Source organism: Triticum aestivum, chromosome 1B (assembly GCF_018294505.1).
Source record: "Triticum aestivum cultivar Chinese Spring chromosome 1B, IWGSC CS RefSeq v2.1, whole genome shotgun sequence".
NCBI lineage: Eukaryota > Viridiplantae > Streptophyta > Magnoliopsida > Poales > Poaceae > Triticum > Triticum aestivum.
This window is the reverse complement of record NC_057795.1, coordinates 698,194,564-698,205,753: the sequence shown is the minus strand read 5'-3', so window position 1 is coordinate 698,205,753 and position 11,190 is coordinate 698,194,564.

Here is an 11,190-nt window from a genome sequence, read left to right as displayed (position 1 = left end):
TTTGCTACAGATACTAAGTTATCCAGGTGTGGTTGAATTGACAACTCAACTGCTAATACTTTAGAATATTCTTTGGCTCCCCTTGTGTCGAATCAATAAATTTGGGTTGAATACTCTACCCTCGAAAACTGTTGCGATCCCCTATACTTGTTGATTATCAGGATGCAAGTTTTAGATTGTGGAGACAGGCAGATCCCTATGTTGTGAGGAGAAGAACTGATGTGGACTACAGGTTTCACACCAAGGAACAACAGGACTTCTATGAGACTGTGGTCCTAGATAAGAAGCCCATTGTGTGTGACATGAAGTGGGTGGACTCGAAATACATTGATGCCAATGAAGACCATTTTCCAGGAGTGCATGAGAGCTTCAGACTCAATGGAGTTGACACATTTGTGGGTCAGAAATTGACCAAGTGGAATGATGAGCTTATCATGTATTTCCATTCAACAGCTCACTTCTACCCTGATGGCAAGATTGTTTGGATGTCTAAAGGTACTAGGTACCAGTCTTCTATTGCTGAGTGGGTGTTGACACACGAACACGTCACGTGTACCCTCGATGCCGGGGGTGATGCACCGCAGCTCACGTCGAAGGAGACCCGACCGACAGCGCGATATGCAAGACAGTCGACGAGCGCTTTTGCAGACCCGAAAACCCTACACTCCCCGGAGGGACCCCGTCAGGGAGCACAGCGGCTATGGGCTGCCCTAGGTCGATTCGCTCGCCCCTAGAGCCTCGAGATTCGCAGCTCTCAAACACGAAGAACAGCGAAGAACGAGAGAGAAATACGATGGAGAGATAAAACGTAGACTTGAAAAAAGTAGTATATTGATTTGTTCGATTGTGTGTCCTTCAATCGGCCGTCACCCCCAACATATATAAGAGGCGGCTGGACTTCTCGTACAAGTAAAGGATCCATCTAGGCTATCCTTACAAGAAAATTTACATCAATTCGCATCCTAGAGTCCTAGTTCTATTCCAACTCAGATTTAGTCTGAATCTGGCCCAAACTCTGTCTTCCTTCTTGCGCGGGCCGCCGAGCTTGCATATGATCTCCGATCAAGACGGCCCAAATATCAAACTTGTGCGCCTCGATGATACGAACAACTCTCATGTTGATTACTTTTTCAAATAAGGCCATCTTGAATACCCTTCAAGGTCATCTTTACCTTCCAGTCGGACTCGGTCTTGCAGTAGACTGGATTATCCGAGTCTCGTAGTGAACTTGTAGGCCATATACTATCTTTGATGATGATGACTTCAAAACCAAAGTTTACCGTCTTGATGATATGCATAACTTCTGTAATGAACACTTCTTCATCCGAGGTCATCTTGATAAACTTTCGGGCACATGTTCAGTTTCACTCGGATTCGAGCTCATCCACTCGGATATTAGAGACTTCCACTCGGACCATCCGACTCGACCTTTTCACTCGGAAAACAATCTTTCACTCAGATGACTATATTTTCACTCGGAAGACAAACTTTTACTCGATCGATAAGTTTTCACTCGACCTTTTACTCGATTTTTAGGTTTTCACTCGACCTTTTACTCGATCGGTAGGTTTTCACTCGACCTTTTACTCGATCGTTAGGTTTTCACTCGACCAAAAACATAGCCTGATCTTGATTTGTCTCCCCAGGTCTCATACGTCCTCGGATTGAGACGAATTATATATGAAAATTGATCGACTCGACGAGACGAAACTTTCTCGTGTTGAAGTTTTTCCAATTCAGGGACTTCTTAAGGACCGAATTGCTCGCGCGACCCATCAGAGAGGGTGTCTGGTACTTCGCGCCATATTTCCATTCTGCTTCGGTCTGCAGTGTATTGCCTCTAACTTTTGCATATGAACTCCGATTGAGATGATTTATATATCAAAATCGATCGCCTCGACGAGACGAAGACAATTCCTTTAGAATACTCCTTCATCCGAGGTCGTCTTGAAGGCACGATCGGCCGAAAACCACTCAGAATATTGAATTATGCCACTCGGATTACAATTTCGGCCCCTAAGATGGAGTCGGACGATGATAACCTAAACATCAAAGTTGTTCCACTCGGTGATGTGAAACTTTTCATGCTGAAAACCCTTTCACTCTGTATCTTGCCAAAATCAGGCGTCAACACATGCCCCCCTGTTTTTCGGCAAAGCTTGCATGCCGAAAAATAATATGCATAGTGTTTGTTCTAAGGACGATGTCAACACTCCGTCGGCCATTTATTTTCCTCAGGGCGATAATTATGTATCGGTCATGTTTGTGCTAAGGGCGATAATCGTATATCGGCCATTGCCTACTCATGCTTCCTGCCATACACTCGGGTGATACTTCTTCAAATATTTTCCGTTGAGAGCTCGGGGTAACAATGCCCCTTGTATTGATTCCACCAAATATGAATTTCCGGGAACAACTCTTGTAATCCTAAAAGGACCTTCCCAAATTGGAGACCACTTCCCGAATTTTCTATCTCTTGAACCAATCGGCAAAACCACTTTCCAGACGAGATCACCAACTTGAAAATTCTTCAACTTAACTTTCTTATTGTAAGCTCTTGCAACCCTCAACTTGTCTCTCTCTATGGACTTCAAAGCAACCAAACGTTTATCGGCAACTTTATCAATATTGTCCATCATCAAGTTATAAAAGTCTACTGCCGACAAATCATTTTGTTTGGCTATTCTCAAAGCATTCAAATTTACTTCCACAGGTAAAACGGCCTCTTGACCATATACTAGCTCATATGGAGTTACCCTCGTAGCACCATGCCTTGAAATTCTATGTGCCCATAAAGCTTCGGACAACAACTCATGCCATCTCCTTGGATTATCCTCAGTCTTCTTCTTGATGAGCTTGATTAAAATTTTACTGCTAGACTCGGCTTGTCCATTAGCTTGGGCATAATACGGAGATGAATTGAGCAACTTTATATTATAAGATTCGGCAAACTCTCTGACTTGGTGTGACATAAAAGATGAACCTTGATCTGTAGTTAACGTTTGAGGAATACCGAATCTATGAATAATGTGTTCGGTTACGAATTGAATTACCTCCGTATGTGTCATGTTCTTGAGAGGTACCGCTTCAGACCATTTAGTGAAATAATCAGTTGCCACCAATACGAACCGATGCCCTTTTGAGGAAGACGGGTGGATATGTCCAATGAAATCTAAACCCCATCCTCTGAAAGGCCACGGTTTGATAATAGGATGTAACATAGCAGTAGGAGCCAATTGAATATCACCAAACTTTTGACAAGCTTCACATCCTTTATAATATCTGAAGCAATCATTAATCATAGTCGGCCAATAAAACCCAGCACGTCGCAATAACCATTTCATCTTGGGAGCCGACTGGTGAGTGCCACAAATACCTTCATGTACCTCTCCCATAGCAACTCTTGCCTGGTCCTCATCCAAACACTTTAGAAGAACATCATCGACTGTTCGGCGATAAAGACCATCATCTCTCATTGTATACTTGAAAGCCATACGCCGAACAGCCCTGTCCACCCTTTCACTCGGATTGCACAAGTAATCAACAATGGGCTTTCTCCAGTCGGAATTATCACCTGCACTTGTCTCGGCGTCCAATAAGCGTCTGCTCAAATACGTAATTGCATGCTCTTTTCCTTCGGTATCTTGAGTCAAAACAGCACCAATAACACCTTCCTCGGCTGCGATATAAAGCTTAAAAGGCTCTCTATGTTTGGGTGCTTTCATCACCGGAGGAGTGCACAAATAATTCTTAATCATATCAAAGGCTTCTTGCTGCTTTGCCCCCCAAGTGAAATCAACATCATTCTTTAACCGAAGGATAGGAGTAAATGCATCAACTTTCCCTGACAGATTAGCTATGAACCTTCTCAAATAATTGATCTTGCCAAGGAACTTTTGCATATCTCTCTTGCATGTTGGAGCCTCCACTTTCTGTATGGCCTCTATCTTTTTGGGATCAATTTCAATGCCATCTTCATGAATAATGAAACCCAAAAATTTGCCAGCTGACACGCCGAATGGACACTTCAAAGGATTCATCTTCAGTCCATACTTTTTCATTCTTTCAAAAGCTAAACGCAAATCGGCCAAGTGAGATTCAAAAGCATCTGATTTGACAACAATATCATCAATATAAACTTCAAGTATGATACCGAGTAAATCATGAAAAATCAAATTCATAGCCCTTTGATATGTGGCTCCAGCATTTTTTAACCCAAATGTCATCACTGTCCACTCGAATAAACCAAGGAAACCAGGACATCGGAAAGCTGTTTTGTACATGTCCTCTTCAGCCATAAAAATTTGATTGTATCCGGCATTACCATCTAGAAAGCTAATAACCTTATGTCCAGAAGCATCATTAATAAGCATATCGGCTATTGGCATGGGATACTCATCTTTGGGTGTAGCCCTATTCAAATTTCTGAAGTCAATGCACACCCTCAACTTGCCGGATCCCTTCTTCTCCACTGGGACAATGTTAGAAATCCACTCGGCATACCTGCAAGGTCGAATGAAATTAGCTTCAAGCAGTCGACCGATCTCTTCCTTGATCCGGTCATATGTTTTCGGATTAAACTTTCTGGCCGACTGTTTATAAGGTCTAAAACCGGCCTTTATAGGCAACCGATGCTCCACTAGCTCTCGGCTCAACCCTGGCATCTCATGATATTCCCATGCAAAGCAACAAACATATTCTTTCAATAGCTCGATTAATTTAGCCTTACAATCGGCTTTCAAATTTTTGTTTATAAATGTCGGTCGAGTGACTGAACCATCTCCAATATCTATCTCTTCTAATGGATCAGCCGATGTAAAACCTTGTCCAAGTTTATCCATGTCATCCAACTCCTCTATAGACTCATACATATCGTCCTCACTGGACCGATATTTTACAAGACGTTTTTGTAACCACTCGGAATTAGGATCCATTTAAACATATCATACCTTGGAGCCGATTGCATTCAGTCGGCTTTAAAGACACGGGCACAAAACCATTCTTGGTCGCGCTGAGAAAATCAAACTCTGACAAGTCACGTCCCGTCAAGCAAGTAGCATTGGGATGTTGCCAATCCACCGATGCATCGGCCAAAGCAACACAGGCCGAGTTATTCGCATGAATGACTTCCACTTCATCATCAACCCACTGAATCAAAAACTGGTGCATAGTGGATGGCACGCACTGGTTTGCATGAACCCAATCACGGCCTAATATAACGTTGTAGTTACCTTGCACCTCAGCGACAAAGAATGCAGTAGCCAAAGTTTTGCTTCCGACTGTAAGCTCCACATACATCACACCTTTGGCTTCAGTTCTCTCTTTGCCTTCAAACCCGTTGAGCACCATATTGGTCTTGATCAATTCTTCGTCAGACAAACCCAATTTTCTGAAGACCGAATAGGGCATAAGATTTACCACAGCACCACCATCAACAAGCATTCGACTGAGTGGCGATCCATTGATATGACCTCTGAGATACAACGGTTTCAAATGTGTTACTGGTTCTTTTGGCTTCTCGAATATTGCATTTTTAGGGCCAAAATCCAGTTGAGCCACTTCCCCTTCCTCATCTACAGCACGAAACTCAGCAGGTAAGTAATATACCATATTGATATCCATACCTTCATGGACCGGTGTAGACTCATAGTCCAACATATCAGCCTCTTCTTCAAGTGGATTGACCGATTCTGAAATCTGGTCGAGTGAAGGAGAAGTAAGAAGTGTTGCAGCCGATGTAATAGCTGTCGCATCGTCCTCCTTGGGTGGTGTAGGCACTTCTATGATAGATGTAGAAGCTGATGTATCTTGTATTTGTTTAGGCCTCCACACTTGTTTTGCTGGAACCATGGGCCGAGTGTCATTGAACAACTTATCCCTTTGCTTCTCGGCCTCCTGCTCTGCCATCTCTTGACTCCTTAACCTCTGTAGTTTCCTCTTCTGTGTCTTTGTTAGCCCTGGAGGACACCAGTTTGGTCGAGTGTATTTAGCATCTCTCACCTTTACTTGGCTGGTGCTTGCTTCATGGTCATTAACCGAGTGCTTTGGCGCGATAGCAAGTATCGGCTCAGTCGAGTGGTTATGCACAGTCGGCTGCTGTATGGGGAATGTTTCGGTGCCCAAGATAAGTGAGTCGACATCCATTTTCTCTTTGCCTTTTCCCGATTCAACTGCTGCAACACTTGGTGACTTAACACACCATTCTTTTCGACTTTCCAGATGCATGAAATTCCACTCGGGCGCACCTTTTTACTCGGATGGAATCCACTCGGATGGACGTCACTCTGATGGAATCCACTCGGATGGAACTCAATCGGATGGAATCTACTTGGCCACATTTTTTCACTTGGATAGCTTCCACCTGGGTGCATTCTTACACTAGGATAGTTTCCACTCGGTCGCATATGTTGACCAGCCGACCGATAGTCACCAATGTTCAGTCGGCCATTATATGAGTAATCAAGTCGATTCCACACAGATTGCCTCTGCTCTTCTGAAAACTGCGCCCTTGGTCCACTCGGTTTCACATACTGACTGAATATATCATCTGATGGTGACCTTGGTCATTTCAAGTATGATGGCCGGTTAGAGCTAGAACCAGCCGACTGATTAGCATATTTGGACAGAAACATATCAAAAGTTGGCTTGATCCGCTTGCTTTGCACTTTAGCTTCATTCCTCTTCCATTTGCCAACTTCTGGGCTCTTGGGCTTGACAAATTTAACTCGAGTGTCCTGCTGCACTTGTGTTTGCCCCCCGAGTGTAGGATTCTTGATGGTGATCTTGATCACTTCCTTGCCATCGGGTTGCTTATCAAGCACAACATGTCTCCCCAAGACCTTGTTGCCCTCCTGGTCCTTCCTGTGCTCACCAACAATGACATTAGCTTTATTAGCAGATTCGGCTACTCCGGCTGAATGAGCAGCTTCTTCCCTTCTAAATCCATGGTGTTCATTGGAAAGGGTTCTTTATCAACTTGCATCTCAGAAAAGTTCAATCGTCCATCATTAATGGCCGATTGTATCTGTCGTCGAAAAACATTGCAATCGTTAGTAGCATGAGAAAAAGAATTATGATACTTGCAATAAGCACGCCGTTTCAGCTCTTCAAACGGCGGTAAAGTATGAGATATTCTAATAATCTTAGCCTGCAGCAAAGCATCAAATATTCTATCACACTTAGCAATGTTAAAAGTAAACTTCATCTCTTCATCACGATTCTTATGAATCGGTTTCAGATCATTGCAAGTAAAGGGTTTGGCCTTAGATGGCCAAACAAATTCAGTAGCAAAAACATCACCCTCATCGTCCGAGTGATCACTATCATATTCCACCATATTCATCTTTGGACGATCGGCTTTGTATCTATGCACTTCTTTGAGATCTTTGCTTCGGCTTTCCTGAGCCAAAGCCCTTTGTAAGACTTGGTTAATATTTAAGAACTCATAGCCTTCTAGCTTTTCTCTAATGGGAGTTCTCAAACCACTCAGCACTAGGTCTGCCAAGTCTCTCTCGGTTATCACCAAACTAAAACACCGGTTTTTCGTTTCTCTGAATCTCTTGACGTAATCGGAGACCGATTCATCATGCTTCTGTTTAACCGATGTTAGATGTGACAACTTGAGTTCATTGTCGCCGCTGTAAAAGTGATCATGAAATTTCTGCTCTAGCTGCGACCAAACTCGAATGGAACCATGTGGTAAAGAAGAAAACCATGAAAATGCGGTACCAGTTAATGATAAAGGAAATAAACGCACTTTCAACTCATTTAGTGAACCTGCTTCACCTAATTGTGCCAAGTATTGACTAACATGCTCCCATGTGGTTTTTGTGCCCTCTCCATTGAACTTAACAAAATCTGGAATTTTATATCCTGGAGGGCACTGGATGGCATCAAAGTACTCGGGGTACGGCTTTTGGTAAATCCGATTCCGAGGTAACTCAACCCCAAAATTCTCTCGAAGCATCTTAGCCATCTCCTCTCTAAGATTAGCTAGACCATCATCCATAGTGGACGATGAAGCTTGTGGCAGTGGCATAGGAGGAGTAGGATTACTAGCTGTAGGTAGGAATTGTGGCAGGTATGTCGACCCATAATTTGCTAGTGGTCGAGTGGTTGTAGCTGTAGGTAAGGTTGGGTTCGGCGTTGCCACCGAACCTGGCATGCTCATAATAGGATTAATGGGTGCAGCCACAATCTGATTTGTTTGGGTAGGATAATAAGCCATCGGCACGGGAGGCGCCGATGCAATAGGTAAAGCCAGATTAGGGTTTTGCACACTAGCAGCTACACCATCATTACCACTAGTCGATTGAGATGTATTCTTCTGAGCATTAGTATTTTCTATGAAAGTTTGATAGACTAGATTGTTACCATCAGCAATACGACTTTCAATTTCAGCCCACTGCTCAGGAGAAAAGGTAGTACTCACAGAAGGTTTAACCTGCTCGGCTTGAAGAGGAGGGAACTTGATTTCTTCAATCGGAGTGATGTTGCCTTGGCGATCCTTCTTGAACTTTGCAAGGAACTCCTGCAAATCCTTCTCTTCGCGCGCCTTCTTGTACTCCTCATAGACTTGGCGATGATCAGCCGATATCTCATCAAGACTGGGCTTAATGATGTTATCGGCGTCTACCTCGGATGGCTTGGGAAGATCGAACATGGTGGATGATGATGATTGATCTTCGATTCCCCAGCGGAGTCGCCAAAAAGTGTGTTGACACACGAACACGTCACGTGTACCCTCGACGCCGGGGGTGATGCACCGCAGCTCACGTCGAAGGAGACCCGACCGACATCGCGATACGCAAGACAGTCGACGGGCGCTTTTGCAGACTCAAAAACCCTACACTCCCGGGAGGAACCCCGTCAGGGAGCACAGGGGCTATGGGCTGCCCTAGGTTGATTCGCTCGCCCCTAGAGCCTCGAGATTCGCAGCTCTCAAACACGAAGAACAGCGAAGAACGAGAGAGAAATACGATGGAGAGATAAAACGTAGACTTGAAAAAAGTAGTATATTGATTTGTTCGATTGTGTGTCCTTCAATCGGCCGTCACCCCCAACATATATAAGAGGCGGCTGGACTTCCCGTACAAGTAAAGGATTCATCTAGGCTTTCCTTACAAGAAAAATTACATCAATTCGCGTCCTAGAGTCCTAGTTCTATTCCAACTCAGATTTAGTCTGAATCTGGCCCAAACTCTGTCTTCCTTCTTGCGCGGGCCGCCGAGCTTGCATATGATCTCCGATCAAGACGGCCCAAATATCAAACTTGTGTGCCTCGATGATACGAACAACTCTCATGTTGATTACTTTTTCAAATAAGGCCATCTTGAATACCCTTCGAGGTCATCTTTACCTTCCAGTCAGACTCGGTCTTGCAGTAGACTGGATTATCCGAGTCTCGTAGTGAACTTGTAGGCCATATACTATCTTTGATGATGATGACTTCAAAACCAAAGTTTACCGTCTTGATGATATGCATAACTTCTGCATTGAACACTTCTTCATCCGAGGTCATCTTGATAAACTTTCGGGCACATGTTCAGTTTCACTCGGATTCGAGCTCATCCACTCGGATATTAGAGACTTCCACTCGGACCATCCGACTCGACCTTTTCACTCGGAAAACAATCTTTCACTCGGATGACTATATTTTCACTTGGAAGACAAACTTTTACTCGATCGATAAGTTTTCACTCGACCTTTTACTCGATTGTTAGGTTTTCACTCGACCTTTTACTCGATCGGTAGGTTTTCACTCGACCTTTTACTCGATCGTTAGGTTTTCACTCGACCAAAAACATAGTCTGATCTTGATTTGTCTCCCCAGGTCTCATACGTCCTCGGATTGAGACGAATTATATATGAAAACGATCGGCTCGACGAGACGAAACTTTCTCGTGTTGAAGTTTTTCCGATTCAAGGACATCTTAAGGACCGAATTGCTCGCGCGACCCATCAGACAGGGTGTCTGGTACTTCGCGCCATATTTCCATTCTGCTTCGGTCTGCAGTGTATTGCCTCTAACTTTTGCATATGAACTCGGATTGAGATGATTTATATATCAAAATCGATCGCCTCGACGAGACGAAGACAATTCCTTTAGAATACTCCTTCATCCGAGGTCGTCTTGAAGGCACGATCGGCCGAAAACCACTCGGAATATTGAATTATGCCACTCGGAATACAATTTCGGCCCCTAAGATGGAGTCGGACGATGATAACCTAAACATCAAAGTTGTTCCACTCGGTGATGTGAAACTTTTCATGCTGAAAACCCTTTCACTCTGCATCTTGCCAAAATCAGGCGTCAACAGTGGGCCAAGCTCATTAATGCCCCTGAAGAAGCTGAGGAAGACATTGATGTCTATGCGGCGCAAGAAGGACCACAACTCCATGGCCAACATGTACAAGGAGATACCTAACAAAGCCTTGGAGACACACAAGCTAGGCTTAGTGTACTATCTGATGTCAAGATTGGCCACCATGAACGCCATTTTGAGGCACACCTTGTTGCCCAAATTAGGAGATCACGGGATGATCAGAGGCCACTCCATCAACTTGCTTCAGCTATTTGATTTGCCCCAGAAGTTTAAAGTGATGAGTTTGATTGTTGAGACCATCAAAAGAACAACTGCTGACTAGAAAAGATCATGTGGGTATGCTCCACACATCCAGATGCTGATTAACTCCAAAATGAGCAAAGGTGTATATCTGTTTGACAAAGAGCACCTTCCCTTGAGGACTGACTTTGAGGAAAACATAGTTGTCATGAATGCCGAAGATCCCACATCAGTAGAGGCTCAAGAGAAGAGGCAGAAAGCAAAAGCTGAGAAGGCATCCAAGATGCCAAGTGTTGAAGAGGCTTCACAGGTTTTCCTCAAGTCAAAGCAAGATCAACTTGGATATCTTATTCAAGCCACTTTGAGGATTGAGAAAGGATTGGCCACCGTGACTCGGAATCAAGAGAGCCTGGAAAGGATCATTGAAACAAAGTTTTATGATCTTGACTTGAAGGTGACAGAAATGCAAACAACAGTTGAGCAGCTCCAAGAAGAAGCTGAAGAGAGGAAAGGGAAAGCAACCACAAAAGTGTTTCAGAGAGTGCCTAGGGCAAAGAGATCTGCAACAGTGCCAGTGACAGACACAAGAGCTACTGCGTCAGCACCTGCATCCATAGCTTCAGTT